This window comes from Miniopterus schreibersii (genome assembly GCF_964146895.1).
Source record: "Miniopterus schreibersii genome assembly, chromosome: 17".
Classification (NCBI taxonomy): Eukaryota; Metazoa; Chordata; class Mammalia; order Chiroptera; family Miniopteridae; genus Miniopterus; species Miniopterus schreibersii.
The window spans coordinates 35,805,926-35,826,445 of NC_138117.1; the positions used below are offsets into that span (position 1 = coordinate 35,805,926).

At 52.0% G+C, this 20,520-nt stretch overlaps 1 long non-coding RNA gene and 1 pseudogene across 7 annotated transcripts in view; one reads left to right on the forward strand and one right to left on the reverse strand.

Moving 5' to 3' along the window:
* LOC308547039 overlaps positions 1–20,520 on the forward strand; it is a 302,009-nt gene that overhangs the window by 105,270 nt on the left and 176,219 nt on the right. For all 6 annotated transcript variants that reach the window (XR_013997430.1, XR_013997431.1, XR_013997432.1 and 3 more), the window contains exon 3: positions 16,756–16,886. This is a non-coding gene — a long non-coding RNA (uncharacterized lncRNA). The remainder of the gene's footprint in view (positions 1–16,755; positions 16,887–20,520) is intronic.
* On the reverse strand, positions 18,039–18,590 carry LOC308546909 (large ribosomal subunit protein uL5 pseudogene; annotated as a pseudogene). Its single transcript has one exon. The product of its transcript is annotated as a large ribosomal subunit protein uL5 pseudogene (transcript).

Genomic DNA, 20,520 nt, shown 5'->3' on the forward strand with positions numbered 1-20,520 from the left:
TCAGGTCCTAGGTGAGCAGCAGCTTCTAGGAGTGCTTTTCTCCCAGTTACCCTTCCCAGACTTGGGTGCCTTTTCCAGCATGGTGAGCCTGCTCCTTGATGTCAGAGCATGAGGCTGCTAGTTTATTTGTTCAGAGATATTTATTGGTTATGCCTTTTATGTGCCAGTCTCATTCTCAGCTTGCAGCCGACAACCAAGGCACCACTGGGACCAGAAACGGGTGACTGAGGTCCTTGGGAGGCGCTCGGCCACACCGGGCTTCAGACCTCATCTTGAGTTGGCACCTGGCTTATTTCCCAATGCTGGAGGCAAAGGTCCTGTATTAGTTTTCTGTGGCTGCCGTAACAATAACTGTAACCTAGATGGCTTGAAGCCACACGAATGTATCTTGTCACAGTCTGGAGGCCAGAATGTGAAATCAGGGTGTGAGCAAGGTTGTATTCCCTCTGGGGGAGAATCCTTCTTTGCTTCCTTTAGCTTCTGGTGGCCGCAGGCATTCTTTGGCTTGTGGCTGCATCACTCAGATCTCTGCCTCTGTCTTCATGTGGCTTTCTGTGTCTGTCCCCTTCTCTTACAAGAACAACTGTTAGATTTAGAGCCCACCCTAATCCAGGATGATCCCATTTCAAGATCCTTAACTGTATCTGTAAAGACCCTTTTTCCAAATGAGGTCATATTCAGAGATTTCAGGGGATATAGCTTTTTTGGGGGCGTGTGTGTGCTACCACTTAAACCCCTAAAGGTGCCTGCACTGTGTAGAAAGTTGGGAGTAATAAGCATATTTATCACCTGGGAAGGTGGCATCTTCCTGGCAAAGTCAGGGGCAGGCTGCTGAAGGTGCAGTTCTGTGCACCCCACTGGTGGCCACCCAGGCAGGGTTCCTGGAGCCTGTGCTTGTCCCTCTTCCCTCCCCCCAGTGCCTCAGGCACAGCACTCATTCAGTTAGGGTCCTTTGCAGAAGGTGATTCCTGGCTGCCTTTGGCCCCTTTTGAGCTGTCTCCACGACTCTGCCCCAAACCCAGGATCTGGCACTTTCAGCTCTGTTCATTTCACTGGAGAGCCCCAAGGGGAGGCCTCCACTGTGCCAGGCCCGGAGCTAGGCAAGGGGCCTCGAGGACCCCACTGGTGGGGCAGACAGTGCCATCGGAAGCTTGCACAGGGGTCACCAAGAAGGGTGGGGTTAGGCTCCTGTGGATGTGAAGTGGGAGTACTTCCCAAAATTCATGATGCCTGCTCTGGGTTTTGAGCCCAAATTGGAAGGCATTGCTCAGGTGGATAAGGCAGGGAGGAGCTGCAGACCCAAAGGAGCTGTGCTTGGGGCCAGGAAGGGTCAGCTGCGTCTGGTGCTGGGCATGGAGCAGGGGATGAGCAGGCTGTGCAGGGTCGCCTTGGGTATCTGTGCTTGAGGCTCTAAAGAACTTGCATTGTGTCTTCTCTGTGATGCCTCCTTAAGGGAGGAGGGAGCTACGAAGTTACTGGATTTGCATTTTGGAAGGATCACCCTGGTGTTACTGCAGAGTCAGGGATGGAAAACCAGCCAAAGAGAATGTCACAATAAATAGACTAATTGCAATTCCAGTTCTAGGGGTTTTGCAGGCGTGCCGAGAGGGTAGCTTGCTTGGTTTGTATTAAATTAAATTTCATTACTGAGAGGCCCATTAAATTCTGGTGGCTCGGTATAGCTGGCGTTTTCATAATGAGAAAAGCAGGATAATAATAGCATCTTGGAGAATGCAAACTGTAACTGTAGTTTTGTTTTTAATATTACCACTTTATGGTGTTGGGTTTACTTAGGTTTTGGAGTCACTGAATAGTCCTAAAGGTGCCGAAGGAGGCAGGGAGTGCGTTTCCACCACCATCAAATGGCTGAAAAAGTGGAGGCACTCACAGGTGACATGAAGTGCTTGTGGTCACACACCGGGTGGGTGGCAGAGCTGCATTTGGGCCTCAAGTCTTAGGTCTTTAGCCTGCTGTTCATTTGGTCATTTCTGAGCAATGGCCCCTCTCTCCCTGTGGATATTTCCCACCATACCTCTGGGACGCTGGGCGTACATTGGGGCATAGAAGTGGTGGGGCGGATCCTGTCCCACCTCCTACCGCCAGAGAAACCCCTGGCGCAGCATAGAGCTTCCTGTGGAGATGGAGTGTCCTGTACCTGCCCAGGACGATGCTGTCACCCCTACCCACAGGTGGCTGGTGAGCACTCGAAATGGGGTGATTGAGGAACTGCAGTTTTAATGTGAATTCATTTTCATTTTCTAAAATTTAAATAGCCACACGTGGCTGGTAACTACCCCACTGGACAGCCCAGGCCTGGCACTCTGGGGGCCTCCTGGCTGCTTTGGCTTCTCAGTATGTGCTTCTAAAAGGTTTCCTGGTTCTGAGCTCAGTGCTGCCGGTTAAGCGCTGGTTGGTGATGCTGAGCCCTTCCAGGTGGAGCTCTGGACAGTCCCTGCTCATCCTGCCTTCCCGGGCTCTGGCTCCCGTTCAGGTGGAACGTGAGAGTCAAGTTCAGGCCATAGTGGGGTGTAGGAAGGACTTTTGTGGAAACCACTTGTCTCTTTCAGGCTCACAGCAAGGAGAGCCTGCTGGTGGGGACACGAGAGTGTGTCTTCTTTCTTTCTCTTCCTGGGACATGCTCAGATGCTTTCCTTCCAGTACAGGTCCCTGAGCCATGGCAGGCATGCTGGCTGGTTGAGTGGGCCCTGAGCCCCAGGCTGCTCACGCCCAGAGCGAATCCCCCCAGTGGGCTGATGCCTGCTCTGGAGGACTAATTGTAGGGTGGGATACCTGACAGCTCCTCGGGGAATGAGTGTTTCTGTGGCTCCTGGGACATTGCCGCAGGCTGAGTGCAGGCTTTATGCTTTTTCAGGAATGGGTGTCTGGCTACTGTGACAAAGGGAGAGGTCAGAAGGAGGGCAGGGCCTTTCTTTGAATAGAAAAGCAGACCTGGGAGAAGGTCAGGAATGAACTGGAAGAAGGGGGATCGACTCCCCAGTGGAGATGGGGGCTTGGAGAAGGGGTGGAGAGAGGAGAGGATGCTGGGATTAGTGCCATGAAGGCTAGGCCTTTGTGTGCTCCCCTCTCACCGCATCCCCCAGACCCCAGTATAGTGCACACCGCATCCCCCAGACCCCAGTATAGTGCACACCGTAGGCTTGCAATATCAGTGTTGGTGAGAAGGAAGGTAAATGACAGTGGCTGGGGTTGGAGCTGCCCTGAGAAGGTGGGATGTTCTGCGTCAGATGCATGTTCTGGACAGAACCACAGGGTCGTACATGCCCCTGTCCAGCCCCGATAAAAGGCTCGATCCAGCCGTGTCCAGAGCGTGCTCCATGGCTCCACTGAGAGCAAGGCCACTTTGGGGCGAGCTTACACCATGTTTTCCCAGCCTCCTTTGAGACACCCCCTAAGGAAGGGACAGCTGACTTGGTCAGTCCTTCTCTTGCCTTAAAGAGGGAAAGGAAAAGTATGCTGAACACTTCAAGATTCCTTTTAATCTCAGGTTTATGCACCTAGTTAAGGGAATGACCTCACTACCAGGAGTTCTGTAACTTGCCCAGGGTCACACAGCAAGTCATTGAGAAATGCCTGAGCACACACATGGGCCTCATTATGGACTGGACACATCTGCCTGCTCAGTTTACCACAACTCACATTTGTCGGTGCCTGTGGTGTGCTTGGGTGCTTCCCTGCGAGGGCTCTGGGGTTGAAGGCCCTGGACTCCTGTGACCTTGGGGAGCCTGTCCCTTCTCTGTGTCATCCTTCTCTGTTTGTGCCCAGCCAGCAGTTGTGCACAGGAGAGGGGAGCTTGAGAAATGTGTGTGGGGGGCTGCCTGGCTGTCCTCCACACACACATTGCACAGGGTTTTCCAAGTGGCAGCCGGGGACAAGTTCTGGATCTGTCAGAACCATGTGGAAGGTCATGCAGACACCCAGAGTGGAATTGTTTACCCCCAAAAGGTATGCTCAAATCCTAATCCCATAATGTGAGTGTGACCTTATTTGGAAATGGGGTCTTTGCAGATGTCATCGAGCGAGCGACATGGTCATCCTGGAGTAGGGCAGGCATTCAGTCCAATGAATGGTGTTTTTATAAGAGAAGGGACACACACACACACACACACAAGAAGGCCATGTGAACACCAAGGATTGCCAGCAAACCAGGAGCTAGGAGAGAGGCGAGCAAGGATCCTTCCGTAGAGCCTCCGAGAGAGTGTGGCTCTGCTGCCACCTTGACTTTGGACTTCCAGCCTCCAGAACTGTGAGCAAATAGATTTCTGTTGTTTTAAGCCACCAAGTTCATGGTAATTTGTAACAGCAGCCCTAAGAGAGCAACATAGAAGGGAATTCCATTCTGTCCTGCAGTGCTGGTGTTCCCAGACTCCCTTTAGAGCCTACAATTATATGTTTATAAATTCAGCAAGGCCTAGAAGCTCCTGTGCCGGGAGTGGAGGGTTAATGTTTCATCCAGGAAGAGTGGTCCCCCATGTCTCTCTTCCTGGAACTTCATACCAAGCACAGCGCTGGCCACATTGGTTGAGAACTTTTTTGGGGGGAGGGGGAATGGGGAACACTGGACACATGGCATCTCAGCCCCCAGCAGCCCTGCAGGGGAAGTTGTACCCATTTCACAGATGAGGAGGGTCTGCAGGGGCTCAGGCTCACAGGTGTGATTCTCTGCACTTCATAGGTGGGCAGAAGGTCGGGGTGGGGCAGGGAAGGTCCCAGGGACTTGTTTCACCCTTGATGTGTCAGTGAGACTGCCCATGTTGGTCAGGTGCTTCCCAGTGGCCTCTGGGGGGCAGGTTGTTCCAGCTGGCCTGCTTTACTGCTTTGCAGGAAACCACTGGGCTGAGCAGGAGGGCAGCCAGTGGGGGGAAACACCTCTCCTTTTGCCAGTCACTCAGGGAGAACTTGACTTCCAGGAGGAGATATTGAACTATGGCATAAGTAAATGAAGAAAGACCGCAGCCTCGCACTCTGTTGGGCTTGGGGGCTTGGAGGAGAAATGACTGGTTGCTCTTGCCTGGCTTAGATGTGCCCCAGGCAGTGGCACAGTGGGACCAACTTTAAAAAATAACAATGCCAGGGCTCTACCCCCAGAGAACCTGATAAAATTGTGCTGGGAGGGACAGGATGTCCCTGCTTGTGCTTCTTGAAACAGCCAGGTGATCCTAACGGGACCCAGTGGGTTGAGCTTCATTGGGACATTTGTATGTGTACCCTGTCCTCACCGACTGCAGGTGCTACAGAAAGACCCAGGGAACATGCCGGTCAGACAAGGAGACTAAGAATGAAAGTCATGGGGACACCAGTTAGTGAGCGCACACAGTGCCAGACGCTATGCTGAGTGTACACATTTCTCTTAATCCCCACCACACCCCTACGAGGAAGTGTTGGTAATGCACCCATTTTATGGATGCAAAAATTGAGGCCACAGGGGTGAAATATCATTCCCAAAGCTATAGGGCCGGTAGAGTTGGAGTCCGGACTAGACTCAGGTCACATGTGGTTCCAAAGTGTTGACCTGACCCCTGACTTGACTGGCCCTCCCTGGGCCGTCAGTGGGGACAGCTGTGTGTTGGGATTTTTGTCCTCACTGGAAATCCCATCTGGGTCCCCCCAGAGAAAATGAAAGTTCCACATGACCCCGAGCGCCACGTGTAGAAACTGACCAAGGTGCCTTTTTGAAAAAGTCGTAGTTTAGGAAATTCAGTATTTAAATTATTTCTAGGCCTCTCAGCAGAGTTTTGTGTTTTAGGAGGGTGGGCATTTAAATATACACAGATCCGGGTTTTTGCGTTCCTGTGTGAGCACTGTGGGTGTGGCGGGAAGGCTGAGTCTCAGTCACACAGCTGAGCTGATCAGATACCGCCGGATGCACCGTGGGGCCTGGAAGACTGACGTCACTAATACATGACCCCGTGGGGTGACTGCAGTTTCCATTCTCTGATCAGAGATCACTTTTCTTTGCCATGATCTTCAAGTGCCTCTAGAGTTTTTGATCATTTCTCACATTGAGTTCTGTTTCTAGTACCCCAGAGTTCCGCCCCCCCATACACTATTGAAGTTTTACCCATAGAAAGTCATCATCATCATCATCATCATCACCATCATCATCAAGATTGTTGCCATTTATTACAAACACAGAACGGAAATGGATGAGAAAATGAAATAAATAATTCCTCCCCCAACCAATCAGATTGTTTTCTGATTTGGGCATAGGTGTAGGGGATATTTTGTAATTTTTTATCTGACATTATATCTTAAGTTTTTTTCCCATTTTGTTAAAACACCTTATTAATGATCATTTTTCAGAGTGTGTAATGGTTCATCAGATCAATCAATCATATTCTAAGCCAATTCTCTGTGGTTGAAACTTTAGTTGTAACTTGCTGTAATTCTTATGGGTACTGAGGACATCTTTGTGCATATTACTCTTCTCTTCTTGGGAAATCCTTTGGAAACATTCTCAGCAGATGAATTATTGAGTCAAAAGGCACAGTTTTATGACTCTTGACCCATATTGCCACATTATTTTCAAATACTGTTGTTTATGGTGCCACCATCTACGTGGGGATATACCGGTTTCACTACAGCCTCATCAAAACCGTGTATTACTACCTTAAGAAATTATAATTCAGTAGATGCAAATGACTTTGTTAAATTTATATTTTTTATCCTTAATGAGGACAAGTTTTCTTTTTCATCTGCTTGTTTGCAGACTCTCTTTGGGAAGGCTGGCTTTGGCTCCAGCTGGGTTCCTTGCTTCCCATGAGGATCCCTGCAGGTTGAGCCAGCCTTCACTAAAACGAGCGAGCTTCCAGATCGAGCGCGTGTGTGAAATGCTGTGGGCACACTGGCGCCGGGTCCGAGGCGGGGCCGGGCTGAGACACGGGCGGCCCTTGCTCACACCGTCACGTGAGTCTGCGCTGCCCTTATAGCTTCGTGACTTCAGACTCAAGAACAGTTGGTCTCCCTAGACTTGTCTTCTGAACACGGCAGGCTTTTTCTTCAGAAAGCTTTGAGATGTAACTCTTTCAACTATTTTTGGGTTTCCTAGCTATAAAACAGAAAAAAAGTCCCTGTAGGTTCCTGTTAAATTTATTTACTGGTGGTGCTGTTTGCGTTTCTAGATAGCTTTCTCTGATTTTCTCTTTGCTTCGACTCACCACATCCTGTGTAGTCAGGAGGCCCTGGTTAACTCGGCTGTCTGTCGTCGCTGGCCTTGGAGTCCTCACCCAGCTCTCCAGCTGGAACCTTCCTCCCCGGGAAGGCGGAGGCTAATGGGGAGAGGCCAGGATGGATATAAAGAGCCTGTCCCTAAGGAAGACTGAGGCTAACACCTTAGGATATGTAGAAACGTCTTCATTTCAGCTCAGGGGGGATAATTGGAATTTCGCTTTAGACTTACAGAATCTTACATTAAAAGAAATCTTGGGAGGTCAGTCTTCCCATCCTTGTCTGGAACAGGATTCCCCTGTATGGACTTTCTGATGGTGGCAGTGATGTTGCTTCCACCCTCCCTCCACCCCCCCATTCTGGACAATCTATGTCTTGCTTATTGAGTAAAATTTACCTCAGTCACGCTGATACCCTTAGAAATAGAAGAGTGCATGTGTGGGGGAAACAGGAGGGACATGGGCAAAGGCCTTTGCTGTGCAGGTCTTCTTGTATTCACACTGGACGCTGCGCACAGCGGGCACTCAAATCTGGCTGTGTCTTGGGGACTCGCTGAGCCTCATTTTACCCATCTGTCACTTGGGGACAGTATAGCTGTCTTTCAGGATTAGTGATCACACAGAAAGCCCACCAGTGCCTGGCACTGAGGAGGCTGGAGGTGACTGGCTGTTACAAGCGATTTCTGTAGGATTGATCTGTGCTATGATGTTAGGGTTTCCTTCCTTTTTGCTGATTCTTGAGTTGACAGTTGACCTGTGATCACTTGAGAGTATTTTCACTTGTGAGAAGTCTCATTCTTCTTCTATCCTCTCTACCCAGTGAGAAGTCAACTAACCGCTTAGATGGGTCTATACTATGGGCAGATGGAGACCCATGTGTAACTTTGGACAAGACCTGTCAGAGTATCCGGGAGCTGAGATTTCATGACAAGGAAGGGACTGGTTTCTCCTCCTTAGTTCCTTACCTCTCTTGTTCCTGATGTTTGTGGACTGAATCCCTTTCATGCCTCGACGGCCCCTCATTCAGCCCCAGCCCAGCTCTGGGAAGTTGTCCAGGGTAGACTGTCCCTCGCTGGGAAGTGGAGGGGGTCATGCCTAGATTGCTTCTCCACTTGACATCCTTTTTGTTCTTTGAACCAAGCTTTGAAGGCAAGGACTTGTGGACTTCCACTTGGGGTGCCGAGGAACTAGGGTCATCTCCTGCATGCTCACAGGGTGGGAGACTCATGCCTTTGAGCATTAGACCGCAGAGTAGGTACCCAGCGACTGCAGCCTTGGAACTGATGGCCTCTGTGTGAACTAGGGTCTCTCTGCATCTTCCGCGCCCCGATGACCCACTGTGTGAGATGAGCCCCTTGGTTTCTGGAGGCTTCATTTTTTTCTTATAATTAGAGCACAAACGTTTGACGTTATCTTACTTTCTCAAAGCCCTCAAACCCCTTGGGCATAACTGAAATCTATGTGCAGGCCTCATACAGATAACTGTTCAAAGAGAGCTATTTGGGTTAAAATGAGGTTATGGGCCTCCCATTGCCCCCACCCCAACTCCATCGAGTGCCCGGGGCGGCCTCACAGGAGACTGTTGAGCAGTGGGAAAGGGTATCCATGGGTAGCCTTAGACCTGGGACATATGATTAAACAACACCAGCATCGCTTATGAGCACTAGCTGTGTGTCCGGTGCTTTGCTTAGGTGCTGCTCAGCTCCTCCAGGCTCTCAGGGAGATAGCTTTACCTAACCCAGGTCACGCAGGAAGGAAGTGGTGGAGCCTCCAATCCAGCCCAGGGTGCTCAGCAGCAGAGCCCATCTGCTGAAATTCTGAGCATTACTGCCTCCCTGTGACTTGTGCCTCTGACCTGTCATTGGGAGTCCTGGCCTAGTGGTTGCTTTTTGAATTGTCACCCATCCCTACCACTTCTGATGGCCTCATTGTCAGGAGATTGCTCTGAGGAAGTTGTTCCCATCTAGAAATGGTCTGTTTGCCGCCTAGGTCCTGGGTCCTTCATCCTGGTGGCACCGGGCCTGAACGTCGCTCCTGAGAACCTTCTTGATGCAGATTGGGTCCCTGGGAAGCAGATGCTGAGATTTAGATTAGTGGGCAGGATGTTTATTGATGGATGCCTTTGGGATCAATGTCTCTGAAACTGAGAGGAAGAAATCAGGACTGGGCAGAGGGAAAAGTCGAGCTGTGACCATGTCTCAACAAAGGCCTTAGGCAACCCCATGGGAGCCCTGGAGCCCTTCAGAATTGTCCACAACTGAGACGAGGGTTGGTCCATCATTGTATGTAAGCTCCCCTGGAAGGATGCGTTCTCTTGAGCAAGGCGATTATCTTGAAGGTCATCATCTGCCATCCGCTGGCACTGTCAGCCACTGCCCTGGATGACGGCTGGCTGGATGTCGGCTTTGGTCACCATTTTATCCCTAGCACCTAGCGTACAGTAGGCACCCCCTATTTTGAAGGACGAATTACCTAAGCTTTATGGAAACAGCATGATTAATTCATTCAGCAAATATTTCCTATTTTAGCAATGATTTTTTTTGAGCTTCTATCACTAGGGAGGTCTGGGGTGGGTGGTGGTTCAACATTGGCTTCCTGGAAGAGGTAACTTCATTCTGGAGGTGTGACTTCCTGGGTGGTTGACCCTGAGCCAGTGTTGGACATGGTGCTTCCTTGGCTCCCTGGACGACGACTTACTGAGATGGAGAGTGAATGGGTAAGGGATGTTTTTCTTGGGGTGGGGAATCTCCATCCAGCCCACCTGTTGGTGCACCTGTCCGCCATGGGAAATTCCCTGCTTCACTTATGTTCACTGACGTTTGAACTCCCAGTAGCCTGGAACTTCCCCAGCGTCCCATTGGCCCAGTGACGTTACATCATTTAAGTAATTGGAGAATGGAGACACCACTCTTTTGAGCTGAGTGAAAAATATACGTTTTCTCCTCTCTGAGTCACCAAAAACTACAGCCCAGGGTCTAAGCAACCACTTGGTGTTTCCCCCCATATGTAATAAACTGTCATTGCAGCTCAGGAAGTAGAGACAGAGCAGAGAGGAGATGGAATCTGAGATTTCTAGATCCCCGGTCTCACCCCCCTCCTTTGCATGAAGCCCGAGTGGAGTGGGGAAGGGAATTGTAAGGTCATCCTGTGATCTGGACTTGGACAGAGGGGCCCGGTGTTTGACTCCCTGCAGAGTGTTTGTCCGTATAGGTCACTGCTTCACCCGGCCCACTCACCTCCCCTGGGGTCACCACATGGTGCTGCACAGACTGGCATGTGGCGAGTTTGTTTTTAGATGCAAGAAGCTTTTACCGAAAGCAGTGGCTTTGATGTTCTAAGTGACAGGACTTGTACTGGCAGGAAGAGGGGTTTTTGGGGTTGGTTTAATACTGTAACACCCCCGGGGTAGAAGGGGAGGTGGGAGGATGTTTGTGAGGGAAAGTTGAATGTAAGTGCAGCTACAGAAAGGAAAGTTTGAGGTGTCAGTGAAAGGCTTCCATGCTTCAGGGGAAGCCGCCTGGTAGGGGGGCCTCTCCAGGAGCCACCCTCCTCCCCCAGCGGCCACTGCACCCTCTGTTTCGATGGATTTGCAGCGCACTTCACAGTTTACAGAGCATGTTCATATGTGGTACTCCTTCAGTGCACGCACAGCTGCTGCCGCTGAATGCTGTCTAATTCATGCGTGCAGCTTTTAGGAGGAGCTTGGCTGCGAGCCCAGGAATCTCTGACTCCAGATCCTTGCTTCATGGGACAGTGGTGGGTCCTCACTCTCCCTCCCGGGGGAAGTGTGGGGTTTAGGAGCTGAGCTTCTGGAGCTAGACTTCTGCCCTCTGCAGAGAGCATGGGCACTTTCTTAACCGTCTCGTGCCTTCGTTTCTTGAGCTGTGCAATGGGGATGGTAAGAGTGCCCACCAGCCTCCTGTGTTGTCGTGGGGATGAGAGCACACACAGTTCCTGCACACATTGGTGTTGGAGAGCTGCATTAGGTAGGATTACAGGCACATCGCAGAGACAGTGCCTGTTCAGCTCCAGGCCACTGTGACAAAGCAAGAATCACAGTAAAGCAATCATATAGATTTTTGGGTTCCCCCTGTGCATAGAAAAGTTATGTTTACTCTCTACAGTGGTCTATTAAGTGTGCAATAGCATTATGTCTTAAAAAACAATGTGCATACCTTAATTAAAAATGCCTTATTGCTAAAAACTATCATCTGAGCCTTCTTTTTGCTGGTGGAGGGACTGACCTTGAGTGTGGAGACACACAGTATGTGCGAAGCACAGGAGAATGAGGCACGCCTGTAGGTTAGGCGGTTTTCCTGCATCGCTGTAACAGCTGCTTTGGCCACTCGTAGTATCACATCCAACACCCTCCAGTGTGATGGGTGACACTGTCCATCCCCAGACCTCTGTATCTCCACCCCAAAGACACCGATGTCTTCCGTTTGTTGGGTCCCCCAAATACTTTCTGTTGAACTCCTTGGAAAAGAAGATACATGTCTGTGAGTTCACCTGTAAACAGTGTTGAGCAGCTTCCGTGGACAGTGCTGGGCTGGCACTGGTGGGGGGACATGGCAGGGAGCCGGGGTCTCAGCATCCTGCAGCTTCCTGCTGCATTGAGACCTCAGCATTACTGGGCTTGGGGCCCCAGCACCAGGGGAAGGGCTGCTTTGTGGGCTCAAGGCGCCTGCCTCCCTTTTGCCTGTGGGAATCCCTGTGATCGAATTCCAGATCACCCACCTTGTAGATGAAAAGCCAGGCAAGCGCCTCCCTCTAGCCTCAGTTTCCTGCAGCGTGAAATGGGAATAACAACAGCATCTACCTTAAGGATTCTTGGGAGGATCAGGTGCCTGGCGATGGGTGTGGGCAGCTCTCCCAACGCTGCCTGGCACGCGGGAAAGCCCGCTGTGGCTGCCTTCATTCTGCAGCCCCTGCCCTCCTCCACGGGCCTCCCTGGTGTGCTGCTTGATGGCTGGCAAGGGTGCGGGCCCTCCACGCCTGGCTCTGGGGTGCAGAATAGAGGGAGCCATCCGTTTGTCTATCTTTTTCTTGGCGGGAGGGGTGGTGGTTCAAATTAAATTTCAGTTTTATCCTTTGTAGTTGTCTACACAATAAATCACACATTTTGCATAAGGAAGCATGGCTTTTGCGAGGAAAGGCTTGTGTTTTGGCGTGTGTGGGTGGTGGATACTCAGCCCTTTAGGTCTGTTACTCCTGTCCCGCTCCTCAGCTCGGGGTCATCTGGTATCTGGATAGGGTTTCAAACTGGCAGAAACAATTACAAAGATAGTACAAAGAACTGCTGTGCACTCAGATTCTTCAGATGTTAACTCACTGCCACCTGACCCCCTTCACACACACACATAACACACGTGCATACACTTAACACACGCACACACAACACACATAGGCACACACATGTACACATACTCGCACACAATTGTAAACATGTGCACACACGCACATGCCATTTTTTGGGAACCATTTCAGAGTAAGTTGCAGACATGCCCTTTTATCCCTAAATATATTCAAGCTCAGGGAACCGAGCATTGCTACAACTGTATTATCTAATCCACTGGCCACACACAGTTTCACCAGTTGTCCTAGAAATTGCCTCTTGGATTTTCCTGATTCCAGTTCACCGTTGCCCTCAGTGGCCATGTCTCCCTATCCTGGAACAGTTCCTCAGCTGTTCCTGACTGTGACATTTTTGAAGAGTCCGGGCCTGTTGCTCTGTGGAACGTCCCTCACTTTGGGATGGGTTCTCTGTATGGAAAGTGCATGTTGTACTACTTGTTTTACTATGTGTCCTGTAATCCTGGGTGGTCCAGTATGGCTGGTGGTCACACCCACATCTTGTACATGAGCAAACTGAGGCAAAAGGAGGTCAAGCAATTGGTCTGTGGTCGCATTCTCAGGAAATGGCAGAGCTGGGATTCAGACCCAGGATTATCTAACCTGCCTGCCCCACAGTAGGAGTAATGATAGCAGTGAGACCCTGAGAATAACACATATTAATCAAGCACTCTCTGTGATCTAGGCATTGTGCTAAGCATTTTGCATGCACAACAGTGCACCTTCACCCCATTCTTGAAAGTGACTGCTCTGAGCAGCCCTGATGTACAGATGGGGATCAGAGAGGTACAGTAAACTGTCCAGGCTGCACAGCTGCTAACTGATGGGCCTAGCTCTGCCCCGGGCAGCTTGTGTCCTTAGTCGGCACATGTGGCTTGTGCACTTAGGCCTGCTGGGCCTCATAGTCGGGGCAGCACGTGAGCCAGGCTTTGCCGACCCTCCGGTGTTTATGTTCTTTTCTGAAGCCCTCTCTAGGGGGAGTGAGCACGTCCCAAGGCCAGGGCTGCTCTCAGGGTCTTCCTTATCAGGAGAGGGGACCAGCCTGCTCTCTGCTTCTGTAGGTGCCTCTGTCCACCTCCGTGGTCTCTGTGGCAAACAGATGGCATTGTGATGATTTCCAGGCCAAGAGTCCCTGCGCAGTCGTTCATTTGATGGCTGGCTCAGTCTCTTCTGCTGAGCAGCCCGGGGCTCCTGCCCGTGAAGTGGCTGGTCCTAGCTGCTGGCAGTGCCGATGGGCGCCCTTGCTTAGGCAGTGTTCAGGTGGCATTTAAGGCGCTGCCCTGGGGATGAGGCAGACTTGCTCGCAGCAGCGCTGGTGACTAATGAGTCAGACCTGTGTGTCACACCCTGCGCCTCACCTTCTCATTGGAGAAAAGATATTACTGGTCTGAGAAAGCCCGTGGTTCCCTGGTTCAGATGCAAGTGCAGGGTATGTCTGTCAACCACAGAGCAGGTGACATCCTGTCCTTGGGACAGGATGGCCAGGGAGCAGCGGCCTCCGCACCCTCAGGCTCAGGCCTGGATATGTGCTGTGTCTGCCCCTACCCTGCTCCCTCTCCTGCTGGGCTGGATGGATCCTGAGGATCAGTGGCCCAGCTAGTCCTGTCACTGTGCTGGGCCAGTCTCCTTTTTCCCTGACTTGTCTCTATGTGTGGGAAGTGACCCTGCTGCCTGCCAGGCTCGGTGCATTGAGGTGGGGCTGCGACCTTTCCACTCTGACCACCTTGGCCGGCCCTGGACCACCTCCCCCTGCTCTGGCAGCGAGCCTGTGGTGGGCCCGCTCCTGGGAGGAACATAGAAATTCTAGTTCCCTAATTACCACGGAACATTGCTCCGTGGTTTAAAACATTAATTAAAAACATTAATCAATTTGGCTGCCTTGGAAGGAGGTTCCTTTTCGGCACGAGTTGACTTTCTGGGTTGTTGCTGCCCCCCTTACGAGGAGGAGGGGGTGGGCTTGTAAACCAACGATTCAGCTACATATTTGTTGATGTCAGGCAGCCTCCTCAGCCTCTCTGAACTTTCGTTTCCACATCTGTAAAATGGGCATGAGGGTTGTACTTTGACCTGCCCTCCTGGGGTCACTGTGGGTGCTCAGTGAGATTCCGGGAGGATATCCCTCAGCAAAGTGTCCTGCACGGAGTGCTGTTGTTAGAGTTCATTACATTTCTCTAGTCCTTACAGTTTCTAGAACACACCTTGCACACAGGATCTCGTGCGGCATGCCTGGGAGATGGTGAGGGTTACAGTCGGCTCCACCTTGCAGGTGCATAAACTGAGAAGGGAGCGTCATGCCAGGCCTGGAGCTGAGGCCCTTGGGCTCAAGCCCAGGCTTTAGCTCCATTCTCATTGGCTTTGCTTGCTCCCTGCACCCCGGGTACTGAGCCACGATGCTGACTGTGGGGAGATAGGAGAGGGGAGACCTTTTCCCTCCGTATTGGGAGGAGACTTAGAAGTAAGGCCCCACACTTGCTTGAGTGGTGTGCGTGTTCGCCCTTTGCCAGGCCACTCGCTCAGCTCTGCAAAAGTTCTTACTTTAAGAACAAACCTTGATGAGAAACTGAGGCTCAGAGAGTAGCTTGCTTAGGCCCCAGTTCAGTAGAACTGAGATGCCAACCCAGGCAGCTTGACAAAGAGCCTGTGGTCAGCTGGGAAGCTGGGCTGCTGCTTTTTGGGGTAATGAAGCCAATGTATTTGGACAATAAGGAAAAAGCGCCTTTTCTTTTGGGGCAAAATACCTGAGGAGTGTGGGAGCCTGCCCACGTGGGAGCGTGGATGTGCTGAGGAGGGCCTCTTCCTGAGCACACTGTCAGCCCGGGGGATTTCTCTCAGTGAGGGGGAATCCGTGTCTCCTGCTGGGAACTGGTACTCTGAGCAATGGATGGAAAGAACCAAGGCTTGAAGGGGGGAGGTGTCGTAGGTCCCCCGTGACACTAACACATCCAAGGGAGGAATGTGACAACCAGAGGGCTGCAGAGGAGCAAATGATGGCCAAATTTTTCTGGAAGAGAGAGGGAATTGATGACGGGGAATTCAGGCCACCTGGCCTCTGTCCTTGAGGCAAGGACATTTCTCTGGCTGTTTCCAGAATTGAGAGCAAATTCCCCTTCAGAACCTGTCAATCTTTATTCTGAGTCTGTGTTTACTGAGTCCCATCTTCTTGAGGATTTGGAATTCAAGGTGCTATGGAGTTTGGGGGGCAGGACAGAGGTCTGGAAGGGTCACTCCATTGGATGCAATTGTGTGGTTTTCTGAGGGTGCCACACCATCCCTTGAAGGAGAAGGACCCTGTCTGAGCTCACTTGCTGAGCATTTGGTCCTGCTCCAGGGTATCTTAGATGGTCCTCCCAGAGCTGGTAGGACCAGGGGGGCCCCCTCACCCCATTCCCGACCCTGTCTCTCCCCTTTTGGCCACTTCATGTAGCTGTTTTGATTATCAGTTAGGATAAGAAGCCTTGGTGAGGCTACATATTTCTTTGTTCCCTGAGTAATTCATGATGTCCATTGATCGCATGTTACCAGATGACTGTGGAGCCCAGATAAGGTTACAACAAAGTTAATGTGATACAGCTTCCAGGGTTTACATAATCCCCACTGTCTGCAGAATGCCATTAGGTATGTTTCTGATTCCCCTCTAGCCAGAATTCCCGGAATCAGATGAACGCAAGCTTTAGTGGAGAAGGGGAACAGGATGGATGGGTGAGGGCTTGGGAGTCAGGAGACCTGACTCAGTGCTGGCCTGGCCTCTCACTCGATTTCCGACATATGGAGCCATCAAAACCCATCTCATAGGATTAAATGGCTTCATGTATTTAAATATCACTGTACTTGACACCTCATAGTTGCTCAATAAATGTCTGCTCTCCGCTGCTTCTCATTTAGCACATAGTAAATAGATACTTGTTATTTATTTATTTATTTTAAAAAATATATATTGGTTTCAGAGAGAGGAAGGGAGAGGGGGAGAGAGAGAGAGAGAAACATCAGTGATGAGAGAGTCATTGACCGGCTGCCTCCTGCACGCCCCCGACCAGGGATCAAGCCTGCAACCCAGGCATGTGCCCTGACCGGGAATCGAACCGCCATCTCCTGGATCCTGGGTTGATGCTCAACCGCTGAGCCACACCTGGCCGGGCGGTACTTAATTTTTAAATGAGTGAAATATCTCATGTGGGCATTGATACTAATTATTCCTTGCCCTTTTCTTATATATTTGCAGAATCCTGTTATGCCTGGGATTTAGGTGCCTTTGATCTGAGAACACACCTATCCATTCAACACTCCAGAGGGACCTGAGCATAGGCCTTCCCTGAACAGCAGCTGCAGTATCTTGAGATTTGGAGAATGGAGGTAAGGGAATTCTCCTCTTGAGACTTACGGGACCAAGGATGGCTTTTGGAGTTGGTGATGTCTTGCATCACAACGTGAGTTGTGTGGTTCTTGACTCCTCGGCCTGGAGTGCCACTCCACAGTGCTGGGAAGTCGGCTTTCTGTCACCTCCTCCTGACACACAGGCCTGGCTCTTGGGTCGCCTGGACCATGTGCCTCAGGGACTCTCCTGTCCCTGCCACCATGTCCGAGGTGGCGCCCCACCCCTTTCTTCCTGGTGGAGGAGGGTGCTCTAGCTGTCCTGCTGTGACATGTGGGGACCATACCGAGGAGTGGGCAGGAAGGTGTGGTGGGGGTTAGTGATTAGGTCCAAATGCCTTCGAGACCATCTAGAAGGTGATCAGTTCCTCCGTCCCTGGGATGAAGGGTGTGAAGTGAACACAGGACTCCTGGCAGACCCAGCTTCTCCTGGTTTTGCTTCTTGCCTCCCCTTGGCCCAGTCACTCAGCGTCTCCAAGCCTCGGTTTCCTCATTTTAAAAATAGGTACTGTACTAGCGCCAGCTCAGGAGGGTGTCGTGGGGACAGTGGAGATAAAGAGCTTAGCATGCCAGGCAGCAGGGGGGAAGAAAGGCTCCAAAACGAGGTTTTTGTTTTGTTTGTTTTTTTAGTTTTTAAAAAAATTCATTATACGTTTTAGAGATCTTTCCATGCAGCAGGCTCTTTTGAAGTCCTTGGTCTGCTGTTCTCTCTGCCTCTCACCTGCTGCCAGATCTGCTTTGGGAAACTTGTGAATCACCTTGAGGGTGACGAGCGGACCCTCGCCCAGAACAGAGCTGGTGACTCCCCCGTCCGGCTGCAGCCGCGATGCTGGCCCACCTCCACTACTTCACGTGGGTGCTTTCCCCTCCCCTGCCCGCATCCCCAGCCGCTGGCGAGCTGGTTCCAGCAAGGACTGCCTCACAGGTCCTGGCACCCCAGGGTCGGGCCTCCCATTGTGCATGTTGTAAGAACAAATGGGTGAGGTGTTGAAAAGGAGGCAATAGAGAGGGGAAGAGAGAGCTACAGAGAGAACCAAAAGAAGAATGTTTTTAAAGATTTAGAGCAACGAATGAGGTCAATTGTAATTTTTTTTTTTTTTTTTTACATTTCACTGAAAATATTTTATTGGCCTTTTGGATAGAAACAGGAATTTATTTGCCAGGAAGGATGATCCCACCATACTTCTGCTGGAACTAGCGCATGGCCTCCTCTTTGCTGATTCTGTGTTTGGCCCCAGCGCAGCCTGTTCTGCATTTCTTGTCTGCAGTGCTGAAACCTGGCCTATCCAGCACCACTTAGAAGGCCGTAGATACCAGTGCTTGGGTCACATCTGATCCCCAGATCAGTGTGTCTCTGGATCCCAAAACCAAAGTTGCCAGTATCTGAGAAGTTATTTTTATGTAATTCCTACTCTCACTCCTTTAGACCTTTCTCCAAGACTTCTTCTGCCTTGGCCCATGAACTGTGCCGTGGAGGGCAATCTTTTCATTTCTCCTGATGCCAAAGGATCTGACGGGGTATCTGGCTTTGGAGAACGCAGGGGGTCTGGCCTGTGAGCTGCTCCAGGACCTTGGCTGCCTGGGTCAGTCTGCCTATCCTCTCCCCCACCCAGGTGTGGAGGCAGAGCTTGCAGATGTGAAGTCCCTGCACGGGGGGTTCTCCGTTTCGCCTTCATCCTGCACCATGAGGAGAAACAGGAAGAGCTGTCATAACACTTTTAAGTGTACAGTTCAGTGGTGTTAAGTACATTCATATTACTGTGCAGCCAATATCCAGAAATCTTTTCCTTGTGAAGTGACTGTGAGCCCTAGTGATGTCACGACGCGTCCTTGTGACGAGCCAGTGCGCCCCAGTGACGCGGTGCGCCCTTCAGCTGCCCTGCTTTAAAGGAAACGTTGACGAGCATAAATAAGGTGGTGGGAAGGAGAGCGAGCCCCACCACAGCTTCGAGAGCGACGCGAGGACGGGCAGGCGGGTGAGCCGTGGAGCGGTGAGAGGACAGCCGGGGGAGGCGCAGGGCGGGGCCAGGGCATCGCGTTGCTGTGCTTCGTGGGTCAGAAAGTTTTCCAAGCTCCTTGTGTTCAGCACCCTCGGGACAACGGGGAGGGAGAGGACGAGGCCCCGTCCTTCCTTCACCCAGGACACTCCACACTCACCAGAGAGGGCCCTTGTCCCTTGGGGAGGCTCCCCAAAGAGGGTGCTGCCTCTTCAGACCCTCGAGAGACGCGCGTGAGTAAGGCCCGCTGGGAGCTGAGCGGGCTTGCGGTGAAGAAGCCTCTCCGCCGCGGAGCGCCGCGCCTCAGGCCTGTTCCCACTCGCTTGCGTTTCATCAGCCTCCCGCTGCCTGTGTGACAGCTCTCCCGCTGCGAGGACACCCGCAGGACTCCCTGCGCACAGGCCCAGGCACTAGCCCGTCCTAGAGTCTGTCTCGGGAGCCCACGCTCCTGAAGCTCGCACTCAGCTTTGGGAGCAGGAGTGGACCAGACCTGCAGCAGCCTGTTCTGTGATCACCACTCCCGGCAGCACCTGGAGGGCTGGGGCAAGCTGCTCCGGGGGGAGGCGGTAAAGGCAGATGGGACTCCAGTCACTGGGGCGGAGGAGCTGGAAGCTGGAAGAGTTGTCTCTCGATGCCATGGCCGCAAAAGTGAGCGGGGTGGCCTGTGATCTGTGAATGGAAGAGGCTTGGCAGGTCTGTCTGGGGTGAAGGGAGAGGAATTTCCCTAGAATTCAGCTGCTGGGAGCAGGCCGAGCAGGGGTGGGTGCCGGGTTCAGAGGTGCACAGTCCTGAACACGGCCGAGGCAGGGCTGCTCTGTGATGGGGGTCTCCGGGGCCGAGTTGCTGTGTTATGGGGGTGTCTGGGGCAGGGCTGGTCAATGATGGGGGTGTCCGGATCAGGGCTGGTTGGTGATGGGGTATCTTGGTCAGGGCTGGTTGGTGATGGGGGTGTCCGGGGCAGGGCTGGTCGGTGATGGGGGTGTCCGGGGCAGGGCTGGTCGGTGATGGGGGTGTTCAGGGCTGGTTGGTGATGGGGTGTCTGGGGCAGGGCTGGTCGGTGAGGGGGTGTCCGGGGCAGGGCCAGTCGGTGATGGGGCTCTGATACAGGACCGAGCGCTTGTGCTGGGCCCATTTTCTCTTTGTTCTGAGGACCTTGCTCTCCCACTGGGGTCCTGTCCGTCTGCATCATCCCTGTCTAGAAACCGGCCCACCTGGGCTTCATGCCAATAGGAGGGCACTTGTACCTTTCCCATGCGTGAGCCTGGGCCATTTCACTCTTCCTGCCATGGAACAGAGGTGCCAGTAACCTGGCTTCTACCCCACCCCTCCTCCCACTCCCCCATGACCCTGGGCAAGTGCTTTACTGCTTTCCGAGCTCTTTTCTCAGTTGCAAAACCGACCAGTCTGCACTCTTCCACCTGCTTACCCGTCTGGCTCCCGTCCTTTTCAGAGTTACTCTGTCACCCAGGCCCCTCCTTGGACATGCACACAGGGTCGTCTTCCCTTTGATCCCCACCTTGCTCGTTCGAGCCCTCCCGTGGAAGCGTCTCTTGGCTCCTGTGTGATACTCCCAAGCTGACCCCCTCTGGGCCTTGGTCAGAAGCATCCAGCAGGCATCT